We start from the raw sequence: 15,326 nt of genomic DNA, 5'->3' as shown, positions 1-15,326 counted from the left end.
GTGCAAAGATGTCATTTTCAAATGGTCTCCATTTAAACTATAAAACGGTTCATCAATTACGCGAGGCGCTGGTGATGCCTTTATTTCAGAAGGCGGATGGCGAGTGCATTGTTCTCTCTGAGGACACGTGTACCTGGGAGGAAGGAAGGGGGCAGCAAGGTTTTAAACGCACACATTTTAGCACCGAAGAAAATCACTCCTCTCCCGCATGCGACTTTCCCTCATTTTCTGGCGAAAGGAAATGCCCCTCCGGAAGGGTTCAAAGGTCAAGGATTTGCTTCAGTGCCTCTGTTGTTATTTTGAAATACCTTCACGTTGGGAGGCTGCTGGGGAAAAGGTGCACGGGCTCTCCCGGGATCAAAAACAAGGGAGAAAGCGTGCTATTTTAGGAAGGGGGAGGGGTTGACCAATACATAAGCGATTTACCATGGGGAGGGGGGTTCCCACTATCCACCCCCCCCTCCCAAAAAAAACTAGCCTGACGCGTTGGCGCCAACCAGTCTGACCAATTGTAAGGGGCAGTGTGCACTTAAATGGCTTGTGTGGTGCTCTGACATCCAGCGTCTTAAATAGTCGCAACGTTTATTTGCGCACAACCTGCATCACATCCCCAAAGTGTGGGCATGCCAAGCACTGTCGGCGGGTGTAGGTTATTCCCTTAAACAGCTTAGAGGAGGTAGGAGGGAGAGAGAGAGAAAAAAAAAGAGACAGCAACCAACTAATTGACTAACTAAAGTCGAAGCTCTCAGTCCTGAAATTCCTTTGAAGTTTTCAACCGTAAATTTCCTATAGGTTATTTCAACAGAGCGTGAGTTGCGGTCCAATCTCTAAAGCGACCTAGAATGGTGGGGTTTGTTGGCTCTGCAATCACTCTGTTTCTCGTCAGTGCTGCTTTGTACCAGCCCCACCGATTACATTTTTTTAAAATCAAAAAACAATTACACCCACAACATATTTTATAAACAACCGTTCATTGTTTTCGAACGAAACCAGATGCCCCCAACAAAAGCCCAAATGTCCCATTGTCAGTATTTGTATTTTATATGAATGTGTACCCACTTCAAAGCTGTGAGCACAGCCATTACAAATCAAATGAAAAGCAATAAAAGTCTCTTGACGGACGCCCAGTTAAAAAAAAGAGGGAAGGAAGTGTCTTAGTGTTAATTGATTTTTCGGTGTAGAATGAATGAACGGTCTCGAAATGCGGCGCATACCTCAGACAAATTAAGGATATTTCTAAACTCCTGAGATTCCGTTAATAAATCTACTGGACAGTTGCTTTTTTTTTTAAAAAGGGGGGGGGGGGAATGGTGGAAAGCTTTCACCTGCTTCCTAAACACACAAATGAGTCCACCGAGTCTTCACCGGCCCTTGGAAAAAGCACCCCACTTAAGCCCCATCCCCCCACCCCTCCAAATACAAATCGAGGAAGTCAATTATAACAAGCGCCACTGCTTTACCAAAATGTTTCCTTTAATATTTGATCCTCTCGACAGCGGCCGACAAAAGTGGCTGTTTCAGGCTATCCCTCGTATTAGGAGAATTAAGGTCGGGTCAGCAGAGTGGTCAATGGTGTCAGATCTTATCGAGTCATTCATTTCCTGTGAGAGGACACCAGCCTTTCAAGTCATGCAAAGGTATAGCTTTGGTCAGCTGGTCAGTCCACATTCCAGCTTTATCTATCCCATTCAGAAAGAATCAGCCAAGTTGTTCTTTGTAAAGGAAGATTTTAAAAAATCTCATCCCTTAAGAAAATAACTCCCAAAAAATAGCTTGGGGGATTTAATCACGTTCCTAGCAAGCATTTCCGCGTTTGTTTGTACTGGCCGGTGTCTTTCCCCTGAAAGGTCCAGCTCCAAAACTAAGTTTGAAATGCTTCCCCTATCCACGCCGAACGACTAACCGAGAGCCGGCTTTACAGCACGTTGACTTCGGTTCGTCAGCAGGGACGCGTCGCATTTCTAAAGTTCTGATGACAATGGGAAAATGTTGACTTTCTCTCCATCGCACTCAACGACGTGGTTATAGATAAACGCCTAAAGCCAATTCGCCCGATCAGATTCAAATATAGTTTAAATCAATCAATCAAAACCGCGCTAAAGAAAGCTGCTCCCCCTTGAATTGCTTTTGCATGTCTACTTTCGGTTCAACACTGTGCCATGGGCCATTCAAGATACAAAGAATATATAACTCGCACGGAGAAAGCATTTTGCTTGACCTCAGAATGTCACAAAAGCGCCTTCCAACCAGTGAAATAGTTTTGATTGCTGTGATACAGAGAGAGGCTCCCACCACGGTGCCACACGAGTGAGAGAGAATGGCCGGATTTATCCGTTTTGGTGGACGAACGAATTCTCGTGCTCCCCTTCAAAAACAGCGCCAGAGGTGTTGTCGAAGGCACCCTTCAGCGGGGAGCCCCTCACCACTTGCGTATCCGTCTCAGAGTGGGACTTGAACCTACCACTTCACGATTCAGCTACCAGTGAGCTCAAGATAAAAACCCAAATATAGCGTGTAACATCTGTTAAAATAAACAAATATTTGAATCTGATACGTCCAGAGCACAGCATCATCCGGTGAAGATTATTTTCCGAAATTACGAAGAATTGATATAGATTAGACCCCAGCAAGACCCAATATCTGTACTCTTTCGTAGACATTTCGTTGGGATTGCTGCATACTCGGTTTAGGCGAAAGATTAAAAGAAACATCATTATGAAATTAGGGAAATATGGACGGGTTGGTTCTGAAATATAGTTTAACATTTGTATTAAAAAGATCAAAATAAACGCGTGGGGGGTTTGTTTAAAACATTGTCATTAAAGAGTTCTTTCAGGAATGCCTAATCACTAAAGTGGAATGATTAAAACTTCTCAAAGGGCGGCATTGACTTGTCAGTGGACGTTAACAAGTGATTCAGTAGTGTTGCTAATTAAGCCGGAACGAGTCCTTTCGAGACGGGTTTCCCTCAAGTCCGGCTGAAACGTGTGGCCTGGCTGGCGGGAGCATTCAGTCAATATTTTATTTTATGCGTTTCTCTCCCCGCCCTGAAAAATCAGAAGGAGGCTGACGGCCTTTCCTTCCTACCCTCACGGCCTGAAGAGTGTTATCACCCCTCCATGTCCTGTGCGAGTGGTGCTTCGGCCTCCTTGCTTTTCTCCCTTGAGGGAGGTGCATAAAGCAGATGAGGTGCTCTTTACAGAGTAGAGGGCAGCTGTTAGCGCCGGTGACACTTGCAGCGAGAGGTCGTTCAAAGCAGGTTGACGGGGTCGGTGGGTGGACTTGATGCGAGCACCGACGTACCATACCTAGCTCAGTTGGCTGGACAGCTGGAGCGTGGCCAACAGCGCAGGTTCGGGTTGAGGTTATCCATGAAGGCCCCGCCTTCTCAACCATGTCCCTCGCCTGAGGTGTGGTAACATTCAGGTTAAATCACCACAAGTCCGTTCTCTCCCTGAAAGAAGAAAGCAATCTGTGGTCATCTGGGACTATGGGGACTTGACTTTATTGGTTAGCGAGCGGGGCCTCTGAAACATTAACCTCATTGTTTCTGGATTTTAAAAAAAAAATTAGAGTACCCAATTAATTTTTTCCAATTAATGGGCAATTTAGCATGGCCAATCCACCTACTCTACACATCTTTGGGTTGTGGGGGCGAAACCCACGCAAAGACGGGGAGAATGTACAAACTCACAGTAACCCAGAGCCTCATCCCAAATCCCGTATCAACCACCCCGAACAGGTACCAGAATGTGGCGACTAGGGGCTTTTCACAGTAACTTAATTTGAAGCTACTTGTGACAATAAGCAATTTTAATTTTTTTTTCATTTTTCAGCTGGGATTGAACCTGGGACCTCGGTGCAGTGAGGCAGCTGTGCTAACCACTGTGCCACCGTGCTGCCCCACTGTTTGTGGATTTTGAAAGGATTATGGATATCAATGTCTTTTATCTGATCAGTGTAGGTATGCTAGGACCTGCTGTTGATGCCTGGAACTCATTCATGAAATGATTGAGTGGGGTCCACCAAGACACGCGGTCCCAGCTTGCAGGGTGTGTTGCCAGTGAAGACTGGGTAGTGACAAGCGACAGTGTGTACACTGACAAGCGACAATGTGTACAGTGACAAGGGAAGTGTATACGGTGACAAGTAATAGTGTGTACAATGCCAAGGGCAGTGTATTCAGTGGCAAGGGCTGACTGGCAGAGTGGGGATAAAGGGGTCTTGTTCAGGATGGCAACCGGTGACTAGTGGCGTACCTCAGGAGTCTGTACTGGGACCACAACTTTTCACAATATACATTAATGATCTGGAAGAAGGAACTGAAGGCACTGTTGCTAAGTTTGCAGATGATACAGAGATCTGTAGAGAGACAGGTAGTATTAAGGAAGCAGGTGGGCTGCAGATGGACTTGGACAGGCTAGGAGAGTGGGTAAAGAAGTAGCAGATGGAATACAATGTGAAAAAGTATGAGTTTATGCACTTTGAAAGGAGAAATGGTGGCATGGACTATTTTCTAAATGGGAAGACTATTTTCTAAATTAGGAAATAAGAAGTACAAAGGGACTTGGGTGTCCTTGTTCACGATTCTCTTAAGGTTAATGTGCAGGTTCAGTCGGCAGTTAGGAAGGCAAATGCAATGTTAACATTCATGTCAAAAGAGCTGGAATACAAGACCAGGGACGCACTTCTGAGGTTGTATCAGGCTCTGGTCAGACCCCATTTGGAGTATTGTGAGCAGTTTTGGGCCCCATATCTAAGGAAGGATGGCTTCCCCCAACGGGGGGTTTGGAAAGGGTCCAGAGGAGGTTCACAAGAATGATCCCTGGAATGAAGAGCTTGTCATAAGAGGAAAGGTTGAGGACTCTGTCTGCACCCGTTGGGGTTTAGCAGGATGAGGGGAATTGTATTGAAATTTACAGGATACTGCGTGGCCTGAATAGAGTGGACATGGAGAGGCTGTTTCCTCTTGTAGAAAAAGCTAGAAGCAGAGGACAGAATCTCAGGCTAAAGGGATGATCCTTTAAAACAGATGAGTAGGAATTTCTTCAGCCAGAGGGTGGTGAATCTGTGGAACTCTTTGCCGCAAAAGGCTGTGGAGGCCAAATCACAGTGTCTGCAAGACAGAGATAGAGAGGTTTTTGATCAATAAGGGGATCAACGGTTATGTGGAGAAGGCAGGAGAATGGGGATGAGAAAAATATCAGCCTTGATTGAATGGCGGAGCAGACTTGATGGGCTGTACAGTCACAAGGGACAACACCATATTTGCCCATAGTCCCCTGATTGTCAGCTGTGTGCAGAGATAGCATTGGCCATGGAATATTTTTCCCACTGTTCTCGCCAGTGGTATTTTCCTGTCCCGCCAAAGGCATGCCCCCGTTGTGGGGTTCCCGGTGGCGAGGGATGGATTCCATAGGAAACCCCATTGACAGCGGGAGACCAGAAGATCCCACCGCACGCCAACAGTGTGCTGCCTCCCGAGAAACACGCCATTGGGGGGCATGGAAAATCTCCCTGTCATTTCCCATTTGAAATCTCAACAGATGAACAGTCGTTCCGAGAACAGTCACCGTGATCCACCACTTCTAGACTTGTCGCTATCTTTATTTGTGGACTCTATACTTTGTGCATAATATATCTGCGATGTTTATACATTGCCCAATTTAAGTTGGCATTGGCCATATATTTAGAATTGTATTCGTAGACCTTTGAAAAGCTTTGGGAAGTACCATTTCCATCTGCCAATTGGATAAGAAATGCAATATATGATATACCATAGGGAGGATGCAATTGCATGAGAAAGGGTGCAGAGGAGATTCACCAGGATGCAGCCTATGAAGAGAGACTGGTTAGGTTTAGAGCAGAGAAGACTGAGGAGGGACCACATTAGGTTTACAACATGATGAAGGACATAGATAGGGTAGATGGGAAGAAACCTTTCCCCTTAGTAGAGGGATCAATACCAGGGGGCATAGATTTATGGTGAGGGTCATGAGATTTAGAGGGGATTTGAGAGAAGCCCTATTCACCCAGAGGGTGGTGGGAATGTGGAATTCACTGCCTGGAAGGGCGATAAAGGTGAAAACCCTCGCCACACTTAGGAATGATGTGGAGATGCCAGCATTGGACTGGGGTGGGCACAGTAAGAAGTCTTCCAGCACCAGGTTAGAGTCCAACAGGTTTGTTTGGAATCACTAGCTTTCGGAGCGCAGCTCCTTCATCAGCTGAGCAATTTAGGAAGTATTTAGATAAATACGTGAAATGCCACAGCATACAATGTTATGGACCAAGTGCTGGAAAATGGGAGTAGAATAGATAGGTGCTTGATGGCCGGCAGGGACATGACGGGCCGAATGACCTCTTTCTGTGGTTTAAAGCTACCACTAAACTGCCAATTGGACACCGCATGGATGGCTGATCATGGATTAAACATAAACGTTTGTTTCAAAGATACAGGCGAGGGATTGCTCCATGCCAAGTATTGAGTTTGTCATCTAAGCGGGTCTCAGGAAAGTGAGTTGGGATCAGCAATTTGAGAGGATTTAACAAGAGGCGTGGAGGCACCACGGTGGCGCAGTGGGTTAGCCCTGTTGCCTCACGGTGCCGAGGTCCCAGGTTCGATCCCGGCTCTAGGTCACAGTCCGTGTGGCTTTTGCATATTCTCCCCGTGTTTAGCCCCCACAACCCAAAGATGTGCAGGTTAGGTGGATTGGCCACGCTAAATTGACCCTTAATTGGAAAAAATGAATTGGGTATTCGAAATTTATTTAAAAAACAAGAGGCACACTCTTGTGGCAAGGGAAAAGTGATGTTTCTTTTAATGGATTGGGGGTGGGGGCAACGGGGGGGGAACGGTGGGGGAACAACGGGGGGGGGGGGGATAACACGGACCTGATCGACCCGCCCCGATACCGCAGTGCCTGCAGCAGCTTCCCACCAGCCTGCCTGGGCTGTGTTTGAAGCGGCGGGAGCGCTCCGAGTCCACACACACACACACACACACACTGTGCAGTGCATCTCGCTGCCAGTTTCCGCATAGCGATCCCACTCCGGGATTCCTAGATTCCCAAGTGGCAAACCAAAAGTCAAGAGGAGCAGACGAGCCTTTAAAATTGTGGGGTCACGACAACATGATCAGTTTCCTGGAAATTGAAGTTATTCACCGGTGTCTGAATAAAACCTGATTTCAGCAGAGTCACGGGTGCCCCCGATCGACCTTTGTGGAGGGATAGTGAGCAGTGCCTCTAAAGTGTGCTTTTGTAGTGAACCCTGCCACTTTATTTGACATAGAGTGTGAATCCGGATAAAATCAGGACTCGCCCGGTGGGGCATGGCTCATTATTTACATATTTGATATGATTAATACCTCTCTCTGACTCAGAGCTACACTGGCTTAATCCCACGGGACGTCAAAATTGGAACCAGCGAGTTTGGAATCGAGGTTCCTCGGAGCACAAAACAACTGGGAAATAACTATTTTAAGATCAGCGATGTAAACTACAGAAACAGTCACATATAGTCACAATTCAGAACATTTGCAATTTCTTTTTGGGGGGGCGGGGGGGGGGGGGGGGTGAGCGATGGAGAAGGGATTATTACATAAAGATGCCGCCTGCGACACAGCGTGTGAGAGGACAATCCGGGTTTCCGTGCTGCTGGACACAGACATGAGCACCTTTCAGCTCTGGGCGTCAATGAACACAGGGCTGGAGAAAGGGGGCACGTCCTTCCTCTCAGGGACACAGAGCTGTGCCCTGACCCTTGTCACTTCACGCCTCCTGCACCATGATACATGCGGTGCACAACCGAGGGGCTGGTTTAGCACATTGGGCTAAACAGCTGGCATGTAATGCAGAACAATGCCAGCAGCACCTGCCTCCCCGAACAGGCGCCGGAACAGGTGGTGACTAGGGCCTTTTCACAGTAACTTCATTCAAGCCTACTTGTGACAATAAGCGATTATTGTCCCCAACATAAACACCCCATTTCCAATACAGTGTACACACCAACAAGACGCGAAGCACTTATCGTTTGTGTATTTCGTTGCCTTGTAAATTCCGAATAACTTTCCTAAAACTGGTGTATCACAGGTGTAACATAAGCTACAATATTGACATCATGGTGCAGGGAGCGGGTGGAAACTTGGAAGAAGCTTGCACGGGATGTTTACGCTGGATCGGGAACACGAACCGAGCAAACAAATGTCCCAGGAAGAGGATATCTGAGGATATCAGGACCACCTGGACCTGGAAAGCCGGCCACGCACACCACTCCGGGAATGGGGGGGGGGGGGGGTGAGAGCTGAGAGAGGAACCCTTCCAAACCGATCTGCCAAGGATGGGAAGGAGCCGGAATCTTCCAAATTTGTTGAAACCAATAGGTTCTGGATTGAATGGACAACATTTAATTCCCAGTCCCTCAACAACGAGTGTCCCGGATACAAGATCAATCCCGTTGGGAAAACTATCTCCGCAGCAAGAAGAACTCGTGAGAATCTGCTTCGTAGCTTTTTTAATAGCTATAACTCTTTATATAACTTCTGAAAATCTCATTCGGGATAGCCACCGGGGTTGGTGGGTGGGGGGGGGGGGGGAGTTGGATGTGGGCCGCGAGGAAATTCCAGTCGCTGTTCTGTGTTAAACACCAGGCTAACATGGATAACTTCTGGGCATTTCTTGCTCTCGGCATCGCCCTGCTACCGCGTTAGTGAGCACGCAGCCAGCCTGAAAGCCCCCTCCCAATATCATCTCGCTGTTAACCACAGTCTTTATATTTCGCTCTTTACACGTGAAGGGCGAGATTTCATTGCACTCGTCTCAAACCCAGCGTCCGCAGTATCTTGCTTTTATTTGAACGAATCATGTTAACTTCCCAACGCAACATTTATTTTTGGTTGGTTGGGGGGGGGGGGGGGGGAGACACAAACCGTGCACCCCCTGAATGGCAGAGAATTGCCAACCTGCTGTGGAACGGACGCGGGGTGGCGGTGTCACCCGGTTAAGAGTTTCTTGTCCTTTGTAGATTCTCGGTAGCAGTAGTGCAGACTTGATGGGCCGAATGGCCTCCTGCGGCTCTGTCGGCATTCTTGGGATCTTACAGTGCCAGCAATGCCCAAGGGAGGAGCCGACCCCACCTTTCGGTCTGCGCTCAGGTTCCTTTGGGAAATCGTTGACCAGGAACCGCGCCCCGAGAACAGATAAGGATCACTCCCAGGACGGTTTACAAATTAATGCCCAGGGCAGCATCTTCCCCCAGTTTACTAGATTGAAGATTCTAACTTGCGGGTTCACAAACAAAATACCTGGAAACGGAGCAGTGCAGCCTTACACGTCAACATGGTTTTTAACAAAAAACTAATGTTTCGCTGACTTAACTCAGTGAAAGGAGATGATCTTGTGCCTCTACTTAACTGGCTTAATTTGGCTGCACGCTTCCTGGGTCTTTCCCAACCCCAGTAAGAGGCTGTCTCCCTTGCAACGTTACAAATATAACCATTGCCCATCGGGCTGAATATTGCTAAAATACTAGTTCACCACCTAAGACTGCAGTAATAAATTCAATTACTGGAACTCTAGTGATAATTACACGGAGAGTGGATTGCACCTTTTGCTGGAACCCATGACATAACAAGTGGATTTTAATACCATCAGTCGGAGCAGGGAAATTTCGCTCATTTTAATTAACACAATCTAACATGGGGCAGCTACACCGCAGCATCATTATTTGACTCGGCAGTGGGAAGGTGCTGCACTCAGCGGACCCCCCTGTAACGAAAAGCATTCATTCATTCATTGTCGGCGGACGCCTCGAAACTCCCCCACCCCCACAGTTTCATTCATGACCGGAGCTGCCCAGCAACTGGGAAATGGATTGGCGATTAGTTGTGCCTGGAAAGTGATCCGAGTTTAATCACGGGCTCCAGAGTCAGTTTGGTAATCGTGTCCCTATAATGTGTCCGTAATTTGGGGAACTGGTAACTGAAGCTCCTCAATTCGCCAAATGCCTGTAATGAACACGGTCTCCTCTTCCGCGTGTTAGAAACCCTCAGCTCGGCGGTGACCCATCCATTTTCCAACAACCATCACTTTGTTTACGACGGAGACAGAAATCGAGATATTAAAAATAACACAACCATACCGCGCGGAGGCGAGAAATTGCTTTATATCTTGATTTTAAATGTGAGTTTACTAGCTTATGCTAAAGCTCCCAATTAGCGATTTCCCTGTTAAATGTTTGATGCAAACTTGTTCACAAGGATACAGAGCCGTGTCCGGATTACCTTTGTAATGTGTGAAATGCTGAACATCTCTCTCTGTCACAGACAATTGGCAACTTCATTTCAAAACAGCAGTGTGACTTCCATTCATGTAACAAAGTACATGACATTAACCACTAACATGCCGGGTGTCTTAAACGACAATAACTTATATTTATATAGTACCTTTTGATGTAATAAAACGTCCCACGGTGATCCTTTTTAAAACAACAAAAGTAGCTGCCAGCCACGTTGAGATATTAAGCCAAAGGATCAAAATTTTAGTGTAAGGTTTTAAGGGAAACTACTAGTAGAGTAGTAGGAAATTTCAGAGCTTAGGGCTCAAACAGGTAAAGGCAAGGACATAATTGTTGGAGCCTTTAAAATCCTGGAGCGATCTTATGGACTGATCTGATCTTTCTATGCATCTTCTCTACAGTTGTAGCACAATACACGGTATACTTCACCCGCTGTCTACGTTCATGTATCTTCATTATGTATCCTCATGTATTTATCATGTTTAATGTTTTCATGGATGGAACGATCTGTCCAGGCTGTACACAGAGCAATAGTTTTCAATGTACCTCGGTACACGTGACAATAAATCTAAATGTAAACTGGGGTTAAATGTGAAGTATCATTAAAAAAGCCTCAAACATTTACCTGGTGGAGGGAGGCCATTGGTAGCTTAGTAGCAGAATTTGTGGTGGGCACCAGAGCACGAAGCTTCCGTCTTCCCCACATTCACAAGGGATACATTTCTGCTCACCCATCCAACTGGATGTTAGATAAGCAGTCTGATTGATTTGGGCCAAACTGACAGGGGGTAGTGAGGTAGAGTTGGGTATCGTCAGTGTCCATGTGGAAACAAACTGTTTTTGGATGATATCAGAGGGGCAGCATGTAGATGGGATATAGGCAAGTCCAAGGATAGACCCTGGGGAGGAGGGATACCAGGGTAATGGTGGGGGAGCAGGAAGAGAAGCCATTGATATGATTAGATATGGGTTGAGAAGAGTCTTTAATATGTGGGCTAAGGGGTATCCAGTTGTAGAAAGGTAAGGAGAGAATTGCAGAGCTGTGGTTCAAAATGTGGTTGAAAGCTTTTCTCATTTAATGTGAGAGCAAAGGTGCCAAGAAGGTCAGAGGTGAAAGCAGCCACCCAGCAGTGCTTGCATCCCATGAACGAATGTAAAAATAAAATTGGCGGTAGGATCAAGAATCAAAAGGAAACAGATTTAAAGTGGTTGGCCAAATAATCATCAGCAAAGTCTACTTCATGTAGCAAGTGGTTAGGATTTGGAATGCACTGCCTGTGTGTGATGAAGGCTGATTCATTCATGCCTTTCAATTGGATAATAACCTGAAGGAAAATAAAAATCACAGATCTACGAGGAAAAAGTCTTGCCGGGAGTTGTCATGGATATGAGAAGCTGAATGTCTTCTTTCTGTTCTATGGTTCTATTTAGTTCTGAGAATTTTGAACAAAAAGATCATATTCAGTTACCTCAATTCAAAGTTAAGGAAGACATCCTTTTTTAGGCTATTAACAAGTCAGTTGGTAATTTTAAAATACTAATTTTTGGCTGAAGGTTTTTGAAATGCTTTTCACTGTGATTTTTTTTATTGTTAAGATAGAAATTTTAGTTGTCGATACATTAGGAAATACTTCTCGTTGCTTTATGGGAAGTGAATTCTAATTTTACAATTCTATTGATTAAAATATGAGGGAATACAAATCGATTTCTTGTATTGTTCTGGACTAGTTCCATTTACACGCAACAAAACACTTAGACATTAGGTGGAAAGTAACCAAGGCCGGGGGTTTGTTAAGGTTTGAAGTAATAATAGGAATACTACAGATGGTAGACAAAAACAGGAGGAACAAATTTGAATTGAATGTATTGAGTGATGGCGAGCCATTGGATGTCACCAAGGCCAAGATTGAATGCATTCCAAAGTCTGTTCCCTCTTAAGGAGAAGCTCAAATTTCTCTGCAATCATCAATGGTGCCACCATTGTTCAGAATCCAGTATCCACATGTTGGAGGCATCACTGGCCTGAAGCTTAACTAGGTCAGCGTAGCAAAACTTTGGCTATGAGTGCAGGGTAGAGAGTGAAAATTCTGTAATGCCTGGATCACATCCTCATTCTCCCAGAGCTTCTCCACAAGACGAATGGAATGCATTGCAACACACTCAATCATCTTACTCAGGTTGCTTTGCACCATCAAGGACTGAATATTTTGTCTGTGCCCAAATCACACCAGACTAAATTAACACCTTGGACAGTCCCTAGGCTTCCACTCTGGTTTTCAGATAGTTATTAAGTCCATATGCGATCTGCAGCCTATCACGTGGAGAAGGTGGTGCTTGCAGGTTTACACAGATGATTTGTTGTGCGCTCTCCCCAACACCTTAACTTTTTCTCTGCAGGTTCTTGACAAAGCCTTTAAGTGCCTTCCCAATTAAACCTTCTCCATGTAGGTTGGTCATTAACTAGAGACTTCTATGAGTCGGTGGGGCTGTTTGGCCACTTCAGGTTGCTTTGAGGACATCTCTCATCAGGGTTGCATTGTCCTCCTGGGAATCTCCTGTCACGACTGAGTTCTGACTAACACAGTTGGTTCAGGATCCTGGTGTCAGGCCTCTGGCCATGTTCCTCCTAGCAGAGCTGGATTTTAGTGATTAGCTCCTTGATGATGAGTATGTTGACTTGCGAGCAGTGGCTGCTGTTACATCACCTTTTTTGTCACTGTATTTGAAGGATCTTGTGAAGGTGATCCTGGTGGTACTCTTAGTGCTCATTATAGACACCCCCTCCAGTACTATTGCATTGTGGCTGCAGGTAGATTACAGAAACTCACCCAATGTATTTTAATTGCACTTCTGCTTTTTGTTGCAAGTTCTGCGAGACCAGAAAATGTTATAATCCACTATTGGTTCAAAGATTCCCTCAAAATGATGTATCATCATCCCTTGTGCATTTAATTACTCTTCATTATTACTGGATTGAATCCCATTAAATCCTTACCTAATCATCCAGGAAGCATTATAGATTCATGCAGGTCCATCACCACATTCTTAGGGCAGTTAGGAATGAGCAATAGGGCGGCACAGTGGCAAGCACTGCTGCCTCATGGTGCTGAGGACCTGGGTTTACTGTCTGTGTGGAGATTGCACATTCTCCCCATGCCTATGTGGGTCTCACCCCAGAACCCAAAATGTGCAGGGTAGGCAGATTGGCCATGCTAAATGAAAAAAAAAATGAAATGAAATGAAAATTGCTTGTTGTCACAAGTAGGCTTCAAATGAAGCTACTGTGAAAAGCCCCTAGTCGCCACATTCTGGCGCCTGTTCGGGGAGGCTGTTACGGGAATTGAACCGTGCTGCTGGCCTGCCTTGGTCTGCTTTAAAATCCAGCTCTTTAGCCCTGTGCCAATTGGGAAAAAAAAGAATTGGGTACTTTAAATTTATTTAAAAAGAGGAATGAGCAATAGTCTCACTAGCACTGAGCCGATTCTGTGAAGAAGGTGTCAAAGGCTGACATTTTGGGTAAGTATGAGGTTGTTGTATACAATGAAGTTGGTGATTATGAAGATGTGGATAAAGGCATGTGTTGTTGAGGTGAGGTCAGGACAGAGGTGGGTGATGTTGTAGGAGATGGAAACACTGAAAGAATTAAAGCTCAAATTAGGATCACGTAGGACATCAGTGCCTCAGGCAACAGATGGGGGTGCAGGTGGCTTCAGTTGAGAGTTGACAAGGTTGAGCTGGATGAGGGCAGCATGGTGGCGCAAGTGTTTAGCACAGTTGCCTCATGGCGCCGAGGTCCCAGGTTCGATCCCAACTCTGGGTCACTGTCCGTGTGGAGTTTGCACAATCTCCCCATGTTTGCGTGGGTTTCGCCCCCACAACCCAAAAGATGTGCAGTGTAGGTGGATTGGCCATGGTAAATTGCCCGTTAATTGGAAAAAATAAATTGGATACTCTAAAAAAAAAAATTTTTTTTTTTTTTTTTAAAAAAGGTTGAGCTGGATGCCTTTGGTCTTGCAATACAGTGGTGGTGTGGAGATGCGTCTCCTGTACAGTCATAGTCTGTAAAGCATGGAAAGAGGCCCTTCAGCCCATTGTGTCCGCACCAACCATCAAACACCTATTGAGTCTAACCCCTACTCTACTCCCATTATCCAGCACTTACCCCATAGCCTGTGATATTTCACATGTTCATCTAAATCCTTAAATGTAGTGAGGGTTCCCACCTTTACCAACCTTTCAGGCAGCGAGTTCCATATCCTGTTTTATTTCCTCACACCTCCTATAAACTCCTGTTCCTCACCTTAAATATATGCGCCCTGATTATTGACCCCTCCGCTAGAGGGGAAAAGTACCTTCCTGTCCACCCTATCTATGACCCTCCTAATTTTATATACCGTAATCAGGTCCCCCTCAGCCTTCTCTGCTCCAAGGAATACAACCCAAGTCTCTCTTCATAGCTGCAATGCTCCAGGCCAGGAAACATCCTGGTGAATCTCCTCGTGCAATCACTTCCGAAGGTGTGGTTACCAGAACTGCACAGTACACCAGCTGTGGTCAAACCAGTGTTTTATTCAGTGTATATAAAACTAATAAATACCCATGAACAGATACAGTAAGAAGTCTTACAACACCAGGTTGACGTCCAACAGGTTTCTTTCGAATCACTAGCTTTCGGAGCACAGCTCCTTCCCCAGGTGAAGGAAGAGGTGGGTTCTAGAAACACATATATAGACAAAGTCTTTAAAAAATATATATATTTAGAGTTGTTATGGACCAGGGTTTAGAGAACCCCAAAGGGTATCATGGAGTTCACATGACCCACAACTTTTAATAGATTGTGGTATGGGGAGCACATGGCCCACTCTACGGGTGTGGTACAGCAGAAATGGAAAAGTATTTTTTAAAGCAAAACAATGCTTATTCTATGAACTCAAGTTAACCTTTTTAAAACATAGTGAACATCTTAGCAACGATCAATTCAAATACAACTACCAAAGAATACAACACTAAGTAATCCTTAATAAATTCCC

The 15,326-nt window shown here is 45.5% G+C and overlaps 1 protein-coding gene across 8 annotated transcripts in view; it reads right to left on the bottom strand.

Annotated features, from left to right (window-relative positions):
• Positions 1 to 15,326, bottom strand: part of LOC140410983 (protein lin-28 homolog B-like) — a 441,051-nt gene that overhangs the window by 384,196 nt on the left and 41,529 nt on the right. Inside the window, exon 1 of one of the 8 annotated variants that reach the window (XM_072499870.1) lies at positions 173 to 194. The exons of the other annotated variants lie outside the window; for them this stretch is intronic. The gene's annotated coding sequence lies outside the window, so the exon portion shown is untranslated. Of the gene's footprint in view, positions 1 to 172; positions 195 to 15,326 lie in introns of those variants that run through there. 8 annotated transcript variants of the gene reach the window in all.

This window comes from Scyliorhinus torazame, chromosome 4, assembly GCF_047496885.1.
Source record: "Scyliorhinus torazame isolate Kashiwa2021f chromosome 4, sScyTor2.1, whole genome shotgun sequence".
Classification (NCBI taxonomy): domain Eukaryota; kingdom Metazoa; phylum Chordata; class Chondrichthyes; order Carcharhiniformes; family Scyliorhinidae; genus Scyliorhinus; species Scyliorhinus torazame.
This window is presented reverse-complemented; position numbering and strand designations above follow the sequence as displayed.